Below are 13,851 nucleotides of genomic sequence, written 5' to 3' on the forward strand. Positions count from 1 at the left end.
GCCCCGACCAACCACAGAGGGGGAAGGCCTGAGCTAAACCCCCTTCCTTTCAGCTCCTGCTAACTGAAGAAGCAGCCTGGGGGCTCCCCAACTGGCCCCTGAAAACACCACCCCCCATCTCCCCCAAGGAGCCCCAGTTACCCCAGAAGTCGGGGGAGAGCCAACTGAGTTTTTGGTAGATACCAGAGCCACATTCTCAGTGCGGACAACCTGAAGGGGCTCCCTCTCCAAGACATCAAAGGGGTGTCAGGAAAGGAAGACACAAGGAAATCTTGCCCTGAAAATTCCCCAGACGAGCCTCATTTGACAAGATAAAACTGGCTTTGCACACAGGCATACAAACAACACCAGGAGCTAGGGCAGGGCTGAACAAGATTTATCTCCTATACATCTGCTCCTTCAGGACTGGGAGAGGTGGCTGTTTTATCTGATGCATAGAAACCAACACAGGGAGTCCAGGAACATGAAGAAACAGGAATATGCTCCAAACAAAAGAACAAGATAAAACCTCAGAAAAATACCTTGATGAAACAGAGATAAGTGTCTTACCTGAAAATAGTCATAAAGATGCTCACCGAGGGCAGGAGAACAATGCACTGATGAAATAAAAATTCACATTTTAAGGCAAGACAAGAAAAATTTAAACATAAAACGATTTCTCTGCCCGTTTGGGCTTCCTCCCCGCCCCCCGCCCCCAGCGTGCATTGTGCATCTGCGTTATGTGTTACCCAGGCCTCCCCCATGGCCTCCTCCTGGCACCAGCCACGTAACTCCTTAGAAGATAGCGTTCGTTTCTCAATCCTGTAAGGGGTCACAGTGACCCACCACTCACCTTTTACGTGCAGACATCTTTGGTGAACTTTATGTATAATTTATCATTTCCCTTAAAGATAGTGATTGGTGCAGAGCAGACTGGTCAGATGATGCGGCGAGATACTGGGCTGCACCTAATGGAAGTTCTTAGCTTAATTATTTACTTATGATCTCATTAATGTCACTAGCTATATTACTTGTATTCTGCCTAGTTTACACGCTTATTGTTTCTTGTGTTACCAAATGTGTGACTGAGCCTCAGATAAAATTAATGCTGATAAAGCAACTTGCAACAATTGACCAGATATATAGTTCTATAAGAACAATGATTGTAATAGTGTACTCTAGATAGGGGAAGAAGCAACAAGAGGGAATGATTTCCTGGCCCATAACAGACTGGTGAGACAGCTGGTCCAGAGGCTTTTGGCTACTGTTAACACAACCTAGTCCAGTAATAGCACAGGAAGTGGCCTATCAATAAAATCCTTGCCTGGCCTGGGAATGAGCATCCCAAGCACCGTGGAACACATTGGTCATGAAATGCCTCCCAAACCTTGGCCAAAATTAAGACCAAAAGGGAAGGGACTGTAAAATAAAGAATATAGCTTACCGTCCAGTTCTACGAGAATCAAGCCATTAGCCACTGCAGTCATTGACCTACAATACACTTTGAAAGGAGTTCAGGGTGAAGATCAGGATGAGGCACTCTGTGCTCTGGGAAAACTGACAGAACTGGCCCTACGATAGATATTTTCAGGGGAAATTTTGTATGAACCCGGATTCTTGTATCTTTCCATACTTAGAAAAATACTAAAACCATTAACTAAGATGTCTGTTCCTCATGGCTAACAGCAAGCTTCTACTGAGACGTGTGCTTGGTTTCATGCACCCTTCACCAAAATCACATAGATACTGAACCTCCCCGACCCTCCACCGCTTTGGAACAGTTCTCAGAGCTCTCTGAGAGACTGTCTCCCAGATTATGATCTGCAGTTTGGCTTGCAAAAAATTTTCCATTTCTTTCTTAGATTGACTATTGATTTTTTGTTGTTGTTGACATTTACAAGAACGATGCATGAACAAAGTGAGAATTTCAACAAAAAAAGAAAGAAAATATCAGAAAGTACCAAACAGTAATCACAGAGCTGAAGAATATAATAACTGAACTGAAAACTATAATAAAGGGGTTCAACAACAGACTAGATGAAGTACAAGAAAGGATCAGTGAATCAAAGACAGGAAGGGCAGTGGAACTCATCCAATCAGAGCAGCTAAAAGAAAAAAAAGAATGAAAAAGAGTAAAGAGAGCTCAAGGGACTTGTGGGAAAGCGTTAAGCAGACCAACATTTGCATCACAGGGATCCCAGAAGGAGAAGAGAGAGACAGGCGGGTAAAAGACTTATTTGGAGAAATAATGGCTGAAAACTTCTGCGACCTGGGGAAGAAAACAGAAGTCCATATCCAGAAGGCCCAGAGAGTTCCAAATAAAATGAACCCAAAGGAACCCACACCAAGATACATTATAATAACATTGCCAAAAGTTAAGGAAGGGTTACAAGGCAATATTTAGAAAAGTGAGTAGGGAGGAAAGAAATTCAATAGCTTAACATTTGGAGACTGAAACAACTCGAGGTTTTGAATTATCCATGTTACCCTTACTTTGCTGATTATCCTTCAACTATTTCCAGTTTGTCCCAAATTGGGGGCAAAATATCCCCATTTATTTCCAACCTGTCCAATCCTTGGGCAGCTCTGTTATTTTTCAATATACTCAGGATAACACTCTATATACTGTGAAGCCAAAGCATTTCAAAATGTTAACAGGCTTAAAACCTTGCAGGAGCAGTTGGGGTGGGGAGGAGGGAAGATGGGGGATAAAACAAAACAAAGAATTGCCATTTGAAATAACAATTCCAGATTGAGATCAAAGGGAAACAAAAGAGGTTTCAGGTTTAGCACAAACTGGTATTTTGGAGTATCACACAAAGAGTAGCAACACACACGGTATTTATCAGCTTTTCCCCCCGGGTTATGTCCAATTTTAAACTCCACAATTTAAAAAGCAGCTACAAAAAAATAAAAATAAAAAGCAGCTACATTTGTCAATACAAAATATACACACTTGACTGTACACTGAGTTGGGAAGGAGGTGCCACTAATTTTATTGTGTTATATGAGCTGAACAGAAAAATACATCCTGCCACTTTGGGGATGCTGGGTTGCAACTCAGCTATTTGAGAGAAACTAAATAATACAATGTGTCCTTTGAGGCCAAAGTGACTAGAAGATCATTTGAGTCTGGGCTGCAATATTCTTGCTCAAGTGCTGAGCTTGTTTTTTCTCTCATGACCAAAGTTAATGAGAGATGAGTTTAGAAAAGAGTGTTTTGTGGCAAAGTTTGGCTGATTTCCAAAGTAAATTAAACTCATCTTACCAAAATTTCTGAAGGCTGATCACAATAAGTCATTCGTTCATTCTCAGATCTTAATTTTATTAAAAGAGCTTTAAAAATCATTAGAATCCTGTTTCAAGCATTAAGATAAAAGACCATCTTTTCTGAGATTTTAGGAAAAAACTAAACTGTAATTTTCATACTTATTGATATGACCTAAACACAAATGGTTACTTAGCTAATATCATTATGTGCTTTCTATAGATAATATTGTACATACAGTTTTATTACAGCTAAGTAAAATCAACTCGTGTACTCCTAGTTAGATAAGAATTACACATCTGCTTTATATTTGATGATGGTCTGGAGAACACAGTTGTGAGGTCTGATGCCTCTCAGCCTGTAGCTGAGACTGAAAGAACACCTTTCTAGCCTGTGCATCTTTATACACAAGCACTGTTCTTTGGTCCTCAGTACAGGCATCATTTGCATCATTGCAACTTCAGTCCAGCTGCGTTAGATTCATGTGCTTTATACCAGTGCTCACTTAGTGAGCCATCCTCTTCCCCACTGCTTTATGTTAGACTGGTGGTCTCTTTCCTACTGCATTTTCCTGAATTTTAAATCTTTCAGTTATTACAGTTGACTGTTCTGAATATACTCAGTGTTGAGAAATCTTTCTCCTATGAACATACATGAGTTTTGAAAACATCCAAAAGTCATTCCGAACTGAATCTGATAAATAAAATATTTGATAACTGTTTTAGTCAAAAACAAAGTACAATTACAAGGTATAAAAAAAAAGTGTGTGATTCTGCAGGTAATTCTGAAAGGAATTTTTAAATGTTTTGAGCAATTTACAGTATCATTGGAATAGGGTAGATTAGGTATATACTGGGAAAGAAGGATGGATGGATAGATGGAGGAATGGAGGGATGGTTGGGTGGGTGAATGGGTAAGTGGATGGGTGGGTGGACAGATACAGTATGTCTCATTTGTTTGTTTCTTTCCTTGTTTTTAAGAAAACGTTCTAACTCAAAAGAAACGACTAAAAGTCCTAGGTTACCTTTCCTTATCTTTGGATAATGTCTTTTTACAGAACCTGAAGCCCACACTTGGGTTATCTTCACTTACACACTTTCCTAAGTTTCTTCTTTGCTAAGAAACTCCCTACCTTGCAGTGAACTTATTTGACCATCTTTAACCTCTTTCTTGTCCTCTGTTTCAGTAGATCCATGTTTATCTCAGGATAATTATTACACAAATATAAAAATAGGATAAGAATGACAGAGTCGTATACACATGTCCATTCAGGGATCACAATAGCTCCTTATAGATCCACCAAAAAAGGCTCATTTAGACCCCTGTTTAAGACCAAAAAATTTGGTTATCACTCAGAGATGAATTGTGCCAGAAGCAATCAGTCTCTTTTAATCTGGTAATCCTTGTGTTTTCTTTGTGCAACAGATCACTCCATATCAGACAATATTTTGCAGTCTTTATTTATCACTCTATCACTGATCCTTGAAAACTTTTTATCCAGGAAAAATGTTCAAAAGGCAAGGCTTTTTGTAATTTTCCTCCTAAGTGGGGCCAGTCATACACCAAACCGCCTTTGCCAAATCCTTAAAAATACTTAAAATTAAGCAGATTAATAAGCACATGGTTTTTCTTGATGTCCCATTAAACATGGAGTCCCATTTCACATCTCTTAAGCCTCTACAACATACCAGACGCAAACATTTATAAGATGGGCTCTTAAAGAACTCATAGTATAGTGGAAAGAGGTATGGTTTTGTTTTTTTTTTTTTGATACAATGAAGTACATTTTATAATAGAGGTTTTATAGATCAGACCGACTAAAATGGAAAGTGGGGAAGCCAACAGGTCAGGTTTCCCAAAGATATTAGTGATTTAGCCGAATCTTGAAGAAAACAGAAATTTACTAGATTTGGGCCAGGGTAGAAGGAAACCAGAGTTGCCGAGACTCAAAGGTGTAAGAAAGCAAGAAGTAGAAGCAGTCCATGTGTCAGGGACAGAAGGTAAAAGTGAAGGGATGAGGGGAAATTAAACCAAAAAGATAGGCCAAGAACTCCTGCTCCTATCCATTCTGGGGAAACTGGGATCAGACTCACCCTTCCATCATAAACAACTGGAAACTGGAGATACTATGTGAAACAAGGATTTTCAAACAGTGAGAAACAGGCAGCACAGGTCTGCCATCCCTGAGAAAAAGGCTGCAAACTAAGTGAATCCTGTCATTGCCTCAGCTTTCTGCCTGGGGGCACTTAACAAACCAAGGTGCAAAAGGGGATCCTAAGAAGAATACACAAGAATACATCTTGAGATGAGGATCAGAGATTAGAGTTTGGGGAGGCTGAGAAACTGGAATTTGTGGCACAGAGTTCCATCAGAAGGTTGCTGCCCAGACAAAGAGAACTAGGTCCCCGGTTGTGGAGCCCCTGGAGGCTCTGGCTGAATGCTGTCATTTGTACAGAAGATAAAATGCCTTAGGTCTGAGCAAAGAATGTCCAAGGAGCTGTAAGCTGAACAATTCCCAGAGCTCCCGGGGGGTTGGGATACATTTGAGTTCCAACCAATCAGAGAGGAAGAGTTCATTGAACATACAGGCACCCAGCTGAGACCTCAGAAGAGTCATACCATAGTAGGAAGGCTAAACTAGTCCTAGAATAAATAAATATCCGAACTATCAAACTGTTCCATAAGGAACTTAACTGCCTGCCAGGACAAAGTCCCTGCTCTTTAAGTCAACAAAATCTAGGCACACAACAACATATATTTACAATGTCTAGCATCTAATTTAAAAATTACTAGATATAGGAAGAAATAAGAAAATGTGACCCAAAACAGTAGAAAACTTATTTCAAAGAAAGAGACCAAGAAAAGAAAGAAAGAATGGAATTCACAGAGAAGCATAAAATAGCTATTATAAATATGCTCAATATGCTCAAGGATTTAAAGAAAAACAAATCTAATGAGAAAAAATGGAAGATTAGAAAAACGAAATGCAACTTCTAGAGATAAGCATACAATATCTGAAATTTTAAGAATTTAGGTTTTATGTGACTTATATTTATTTTTTTCCAGTTTTATTGGGATACAATTGACAACAAACAACCCAATCAAAAAATGGGCAGAAGAACTAAATAGACATTTCTCTAAAGAAGACATACAGACGGCCAACAAGCACATGAAAAGATGCTCAACATTGCTAATTATTAGAGGAATGAAGATCAAAACCACAGTGAGGTATCATCTCACACCAGTCAGAATGGCCATCATCAAAAAGTCTACAAATAACAAATGCTGGAGAGGGTGAAGAGAAAAGGGAACCCTCCTACACCATTGGTGGGAATGTAAATTGGTGCAGCCACTATGGAGAACAGAATGGAGGATCCTCAAAAAAATAAAAATAGAACTACCATATGATCCAGCAATCCCACTCCTGGGCATATATCCGAAGAAAACAAAAACACTAATTTGAAAAGATACAAGCACCCCAGTGTTCACAGCGGTATTGTTTACAATAGCCAAGATATGGAAGCAACCTAAGTGTCAATCAACAGATAAATGGATAAAGAGGATGTGGTATATATATACAATAGAATACTACTCAACCATAAAAAGTATAACATTTTGCCATTTGTAACAACATGTATAGACCTGGAGGGTATTTAGTGAAATAAATCAGATAGAGAAAAACAAATACTATATGTTAACACTTATATGTGGAATCTAAAAAATAAAACAAATGAATGAATATAACAAAACAAACAGACTCACAGATATAGAGAACAAACTAGCGGTTACCAGTGGGGAGAGAAAATGGGAGAGGGGCAAGATAAGGGTATGGGATTAAGAGATACAAACTACTACTTATAAAATAAATCAACTACAAGGATATATTGTACAGCACAGGGAATATAGCCAATATTTATAATAAATTTAAATGGAGTGTAATCTATAAAAATTTTGAATCACTATGTTGTACACCTGAGACTAATATAATATTGTAAATTAACTATACTTCAATTATAAAAAAAGAGAGACAGGATAAAAGGAATGCACAATAATAGGACAAATAGAAAACAAACAAATAGCAAGATTGTAGATTTAAACCCAACCACATGATAATTACATAAGAAGTAAATGACCCAAACACTCCAATTAAAAGGCCCAGTTTGGCAGGAGGAATAAAAAAGCAAGATCCAAATCTATGCTGTCTGCAAGAATAGAGAATCCCACTTTAAGAATAAAGATACAGATAAGTTAAATGTAAAAGGATGGAAAAAGATACATCATGCAAACACCGATCTAAGAAATCTGCAGAGGCTATATCGGTATCAGACAAAGCTATCAGAACGGGGGGCAAAGGAAGGAAAATGGATGTCCAGGGTCTGGAGCCGGTGTCAGGTGATTGCTGCTAATGAAATAAAATTTAAATTTTAAGGCAGGACAAGAAAATTTAAACACAAAATTGTCTCGTTCTGTCCCTTTATGCCTCCTTCCTCCCTCCCTAATGTGCAGTGTGCATTTTTGTTACACATTAACCAGACTTTCTCAAAGATGAGAGTGCCTGCTGGGCCACAGGTCATTTTTCTCCCCCTCTTTCTTCTAATTTTATCAATGTAAAAGAATAGCCTTCTTTCCCAACGCTAGGGGGTCATGGTGACTTGCTGCTTTGTATGGGCTTACCTGGACTGTATTATCCTTGGGGAACTTTATGTAAAATATCAATATGTCATTTTGATATACAATCTTTTGTCTCGAAAATGTGTATGACTGCGCCTCTGACTTCTAACAGTTGGAACAGTTCTCAGAGCTTTCTGAGAGTGTGTCTCCTGGGTTATAATCCTCAGTTTGGCTCGAATAAAATTCCCTTTTTTTCTCTTTAGTTTGATTGTTAATTGAATTTTCGTCAACACAGCAGTCTTGGGTGATGGACAGAGATAGACAGAATCAGAATCACCTAGAGGGCTTAAAACACCAATTGCTGGGCCCCAGCCCCAGAGTTTCTGATTCAGTAGGTCTGGGATGGGTCCTGAGAATGTGCATTTCTAGCAAGTTCCCAGCTGATGCTGCTGGTCTAGGGATTCACTCTGGAGCCACGGGCTCAAACTGACCCTCTTCTTTCTCTTTAAAATGGACATAATTCTACTTTAAGGGGTATTGTAATAAATTAGAAAGATAAAATAAGTGAGTGAGGAATCTGAAAGGGTAGAAACTGATTTCCCTTACAATTGCCTGATTGGGATTGATTGAGATGGGAGGTGGGATAAGAATGACACTGAGGATTCTGCCTTAGCCAACCAACTGGGGAGTGGTGCCTCTGAGTCAGGAAGTACAGGAGAAACAGATTTGGGAGTGGAAATAATGAGCCCAATTTTGGATTTGTTGAATTTTAAATGCAGTTCTCATATATCTTTCTCACTTTTTTAAAAAAGGTCAGTGTAGTGGGTATTTACTGGCTGAGGCACTTTACCATAGTTTAACTCTGTGTCTTTAAATGGGCACTTCCAAGCTGTGACAAAAACCTGTGTGAGATGTTTGCTAGCCCCAGGTGAGGCTTTCTGAGCTCCACATTTGCACTCTATCAGACACTTGGAGCCTCGGAAGGTGAACAATTTGTCTGGGGCAAATGTCAAAGCAACGGGGATCAGAGATCCAAGAAACAAGTGATCCTCTAAGAAACAAGCCATTCCTCCAACAAGGAATGGCTGCTGATGGTGGATGAGGACGGCGAACGCAGGTTTTCAAGAAATATTTCCTCATTGTCAACCACGATTTTCTGCTGTTCCTATAAAGGAATTAACAGCGGCCTCCTTTTCCTACCAATCTTGCTAACACTGCTGTAAGTGTAACGTAGCTTCCCTATTCCAAAGGTTTTGTATTATTTTACCAGGAGCTGTAACATGGACGGCGCTTAAGCTGTTTTTCCCTAAAGGAAAAGGATTATAATAACCGAGAGCTTTTTAGTATCTCGATCGCAAAACGCTTACAGTTCAGAAGGAACGAGGAGTCGCCAAGGCTTTCCCCGTGGAAACAGCTTCTGCCCTCCACGAACACTAGGAATGTGCTCCCGCCTTCCCGGTCGCAGCCAGGGAGGAGAGCTCGCGGCTCGTTCCCACTCCCAACGCCTTGGGCTGGCGTGGCCATCCCTACATTTCCAGTTACTTAGCAACGTCCCGATAAATGGAGACAATGCCCTGTGAATCTTTACGGATATTAAGCATTTCTCCTTTCACTGCCCCCCTTGGGGGGTGGGGTGGGGTATACTGTGTATTCTTTGGTGATGGATGGCAACCGGCCGCGCCTAGCCGGGTTGGTCCACGTAGCTAACCCGCTGGCAAACAAGAAGATGCCAGAGGCCGAGGTCCCCGAACCCCGCGAGGACCACGGCCCCAACACCCCACCGTCCCCCCTCATCTCCCCTCCTCCAGCCCCTGGGCGATGCGCGTCCCAGGCGGAGAGCTGGGCCGGGCGGGGGTCGCGGAGCCAGGCGCTGGGTCGGGGATGGAAGTGCTGGGAGTGCGCGGAGCCCCGGTGCTGGAGCCCCGGTGACGCACCAGTGACGTCGACGGCGGCGGGCGGGATTTCCCGGCCCCTCCCGGGCGCCCGGCGAGACCCTGCTGCGGAGTGGGCGCTACCAGAGTGGACGCGACAAGGCGGGGGTCGGCGACACGCGCTCTGCACGCGCCGGACCCGGACGCACGCCTGGAGCCCGGCACGGGGGGTGCCGAGCAAACAAAGTACTTGGCAGCTGGGTGACTGCACTCGCCAGCGGGTCACGGGCTCGCCCACCAGCACCCCGCGCTCGGCCTCACGTGGTCTTTCCCCTGCCCGGGCCTGGAGGCACGGGGCGGGGCGGGGCGGGGCTGGTGACGCGACGCGGAGACCCCGGGGGCGGCGCGCGGCGCGAGGCGCGCGTTTCCACCGTGAGCCCGTCCGCGTCCAGGCGCGGGAGCCCGAGCGCCGAGCCGGAGCCGGAGCCGGAGCCACCCCCAGCCTTGCTCCCGGATTGAGGGGCGATGCCGTTCGGTCTGGCCACCCCCCGCGAGCACCGCTCCGGAGACAAAGCCCGCGCGTGAGCGGCGCCCTCGGCCCGGGTAAGTGCCGGCTGGGGCGTGTCGGTGGGGAACGAGAGGCACCGTCCTTGCTCCGGCGAGCTCGGGGCGAGCCAGAGACAAAAGGGAAACTCGGGCGGGACGGTCTCTGGAACTGGAGAGACGGTTCTGGTGCCTGCGTTTTCCTGCAGCTGTCAGCGGAAGCTCGCGAAACGAATACCTGTGATCATCTTGGCCGCCCGCGGCGAAACCGGCCTGCGCGGCGCCCGCACAGGTGGGCATCGTCGGCGGCCCGGCGCCGGCGCGTGCGGGGGCTCCTCGAAGCCAGGACCCTCCGCCGAGCCCTTGGGAAACCCGAGCGCAGGTTTGGACAGACAGCTCGGACCGTCTGAGGGGTCTCCTGGGGGTCGGGGTCGCCCGATCTCTCCGGCTCGTGGCGGGGGAGGCTTCTGGGGACCCCTTTTTCGTATCTAGGTCACGGCCGTTCGCTCTTGCCTTGGCAGGGGCGTCCCCCGTTGAGGAGCGCCATAATGGGAGGGATGGAGTGGCTAGTTGGTCATTTTATTTGGGGAAATGCTTTGGGCCTGAAGAAGCCCTCTTGATTCCCCAGCACCCGGGACACCTGCCTCGGGAACAGTTCGGGTGGCGACAGTGGACGGAGGGGCGACGGTTTGTCCCTCCCTTATGGCGTCTGTCCCGGAGTCTGGTGCTGAAATGGGCTGCGCTCGCAGCGCGCGCACCCAACGGCATTGCGGGAGCTTTGGTTTAATTTTTTTAATTACCTTAGAAATAAAAACAAGAGGATGGGATGGGGCGGTGGACAGAGGTGTGACTAGAGAAGACTTCTTAATTTAAAAACAAGGAGTACTTATTTCTGTGTATCTTGAGCTAGGGTGTTAGGAAATGCAGAAATGGTAAAGTTTGATCAAGTGATAAAGTGGATCCTGGACACGGGTTCTCCCACCCTCTTCTCAGCTCCCCACCGGCGCCTGTTTTCTTCTCTCTCTGTTGCCTCCCAGGACTGTAAAAGGCTGGCATAGGGCCGGCTGGGCTGCGCTGGTGTTTCCCATTAAACCGTGTGAGTCTCATCATCTGCTCAGGAGTCCTCACTGTGGTGCTTCCTTCTCATGGTGCGACAGGAAAATTCAGTGGCAAATGCCTCAAAGAGGCAGGGAGGGGACCCGGGCCCTTTGGCTGGCTTCTTGATCCTTTGGGGAAATCCTTTTCCTGGTTTCTGCATGCTGGGGGGAAGGAGGCACCCGCCATCTGATCTGGCCCCGTTCCCTACTGGGGGAACAGCTGAGGTGATAAATGGAAAGCCTTTTTCAATCCTGAGAAACAAGACACGGTATACTGTAAACTGTGAATTATTTTTGAAGTGTGGGGTTGGCTGCATTATCAGTCGTGATGAGACATGGATATAGCCGGGCATAACTAGTAGGCGTTAATGTAAGGTGTATTGTGATGCTTTGCTAGTTAATGAGTAGCCGCACCATGGGGTTATTAGGCTGAAATGACTATTTAGGACAATGGGCTTCCTGTTTTCTCCTCCGCCCACACATGGCTCCTATCCTTCAGCCTCCTTAACATAAAATTGTTCAGAGGAAGCCTCTAGAAGATGTTTGGGCAGCTGAGAAAAAAAGCAGTGCAAAAGGGTCATTCCCAGTAGTGCAATGATTGGCCGGGCAATCGCCTTTGCCGTTTCTCGTGCAAGTTGATGGTGGAGAAACGCGGAAAAAGCTTTTCCTGTATTCATCTTACAGTTTTTAAAGCCAAAATGACAGTCCCTGAAGCCCTCCAAATCTCAGTACGTTCTTCGAAATGGTGGAACATCAGGTGGGAACTGGACACTGTCCTCTTGTCCCCTGGTTCCCTGGGAAGCTAGTGCCTGGCAGCTGCCTCAGGAGGATGGGGCTGAGCTTACCGGTGATTGTGAATAATGTCGTCTTTCTCACACACACACACACTGACTCACCACATAGCTACTCCTTACTGAGGAAAGCAGCCAAATGGCTGAGAAAAGACTGAAGTGTACTAGACGAATCCTTCTCATTTATTTATAGCCACATATCACTGTCACATTTTTCTTACCTTGTCTGATTTTTTGTTCTAGTTGAAGAAGGGAGAATGCCTAATAATGCAATGCATGTTAGTAGATTGACCTTTTTTCTTCATGGAATTTTGAAACAGTGTCTTTAAGGTATTACCTGATTTGTTCTCAGAACACCTTTATGAGAATTTACTATCAATATTATCTAATCTTGCAGATTATTCCTGGTTTGTTTTTTTTTTTCACTCTAGACATATTCAGGCTTCCAGAGGAGTATTATTCAGGTAGAGAAATTGTTCATCATTTTTCTTAAGCCAGAAACTGAAATTTAACTTCTTTCATGCACCAAAAATACTACCAAAATATCCTTTCAGCAGTAGCCAGCAAAGGAATTTTAATTGAAAATCGGAGAAGCTGAATGAGTGTCAGAAAAGAAAAACAGGGAGATCAATTATAGTATAGAAATTAATGTAATACCACTGAAAGGTTTTAACTAGCTGGTTGAAGCCACATGAAGAATAAACCAAATATCTTTTTAAAAATGATCAGAAGTGAAAACATGCAAATGAAATTTCCATTTAGGGAAGGAAGTAGAGGCAAGAAGTACTGCTGGAAGAAGAAAAATTACTGCAGAGAAAACAATGGGTACTTAAAAAGAGCTCCATCCAACAAGCTAGCTGGAGCATTCCAAATCACTTTAATTGTCAAGGAGCTTTTGTTAGGTCAAATGGCAGCTGGTGTGCAATCAGTTTTTCTGGTGGAACTTGGCAAACAAAATGGCAGGACCTGGGACTTCCCTGGTGACTCAGTGGTTAAGAATATGCCTGCCAATGCAGGGACACAGGTTCGAGCCCTGGTCTGGGAAGATCCCACATGCCGTGGAGCAACTAAGCCCGTGTGCCACAACTACTGAGCTTGCGCTCTAGAGCCCGCGAGCCACAACTACTGAGCCCACGTGCCTAGAGCCCGTGCTCCACAACAAGAGAAGCCACCGCAGTGAGAAGCCTGCGCACCACAATGAAGAGTAGCCTCCGCTCACCGCAACTAGAGAAAGACTGTAGGCAGCAACAAAGACCCAACGCAGCCAAAAATAAAATGTAAATTAATTAATTAATTAATTTTTTAAAAAGTCAGGTCCTGTGCAGATGGGGGAGTGCGGGGTGTGTTGAGGATATGGTGCTTCTGGAAGGGGCCCTGGGTGTGGAGAAGCTAACTCTGTCCCTGAAGCCCTGAGGTTCCCAGGTATCTGCAAGTGAGTCACCGGTGGCCCAGCCTAGGAGGACCAGCCAGCAGAGGGAGCAGCGGGCAGCGGGGTGGAGGGAGGGCCAGGCTTCACCTGGATGCCCCTTGTGGATGAGCCCATTTAATCCTCCCAGCGTACCTGGAAGCTTTCTCTTCAGCAAAACAAAAAAAACCCAACAGTGTCCGTAGTGTCCTTTTTATCCAGGGGTATTCGGGCAGGGTACTTGTGGTGGGTGGTGACTTTTTTAACTAACCAAGGAAACGCACAT

The sequence above is a fragment of the Eubalaena glacialis genome, chromosome 1 (genome assembly GCF_028564815.1).
Source record: "Eubalaena glacialis isolate mEubGla1 chromosome 1, mEubGla1.1.hap2.+ XY, whole genome shotgun sequence".
Classification (NCBI taxonomy): domain Eukaryota; kingdom Metazoa; phylum Chordata; class Mammalia; order Artiodactyla; family Balaenidae; genus Eubalaena; species Eubalaena glacialis.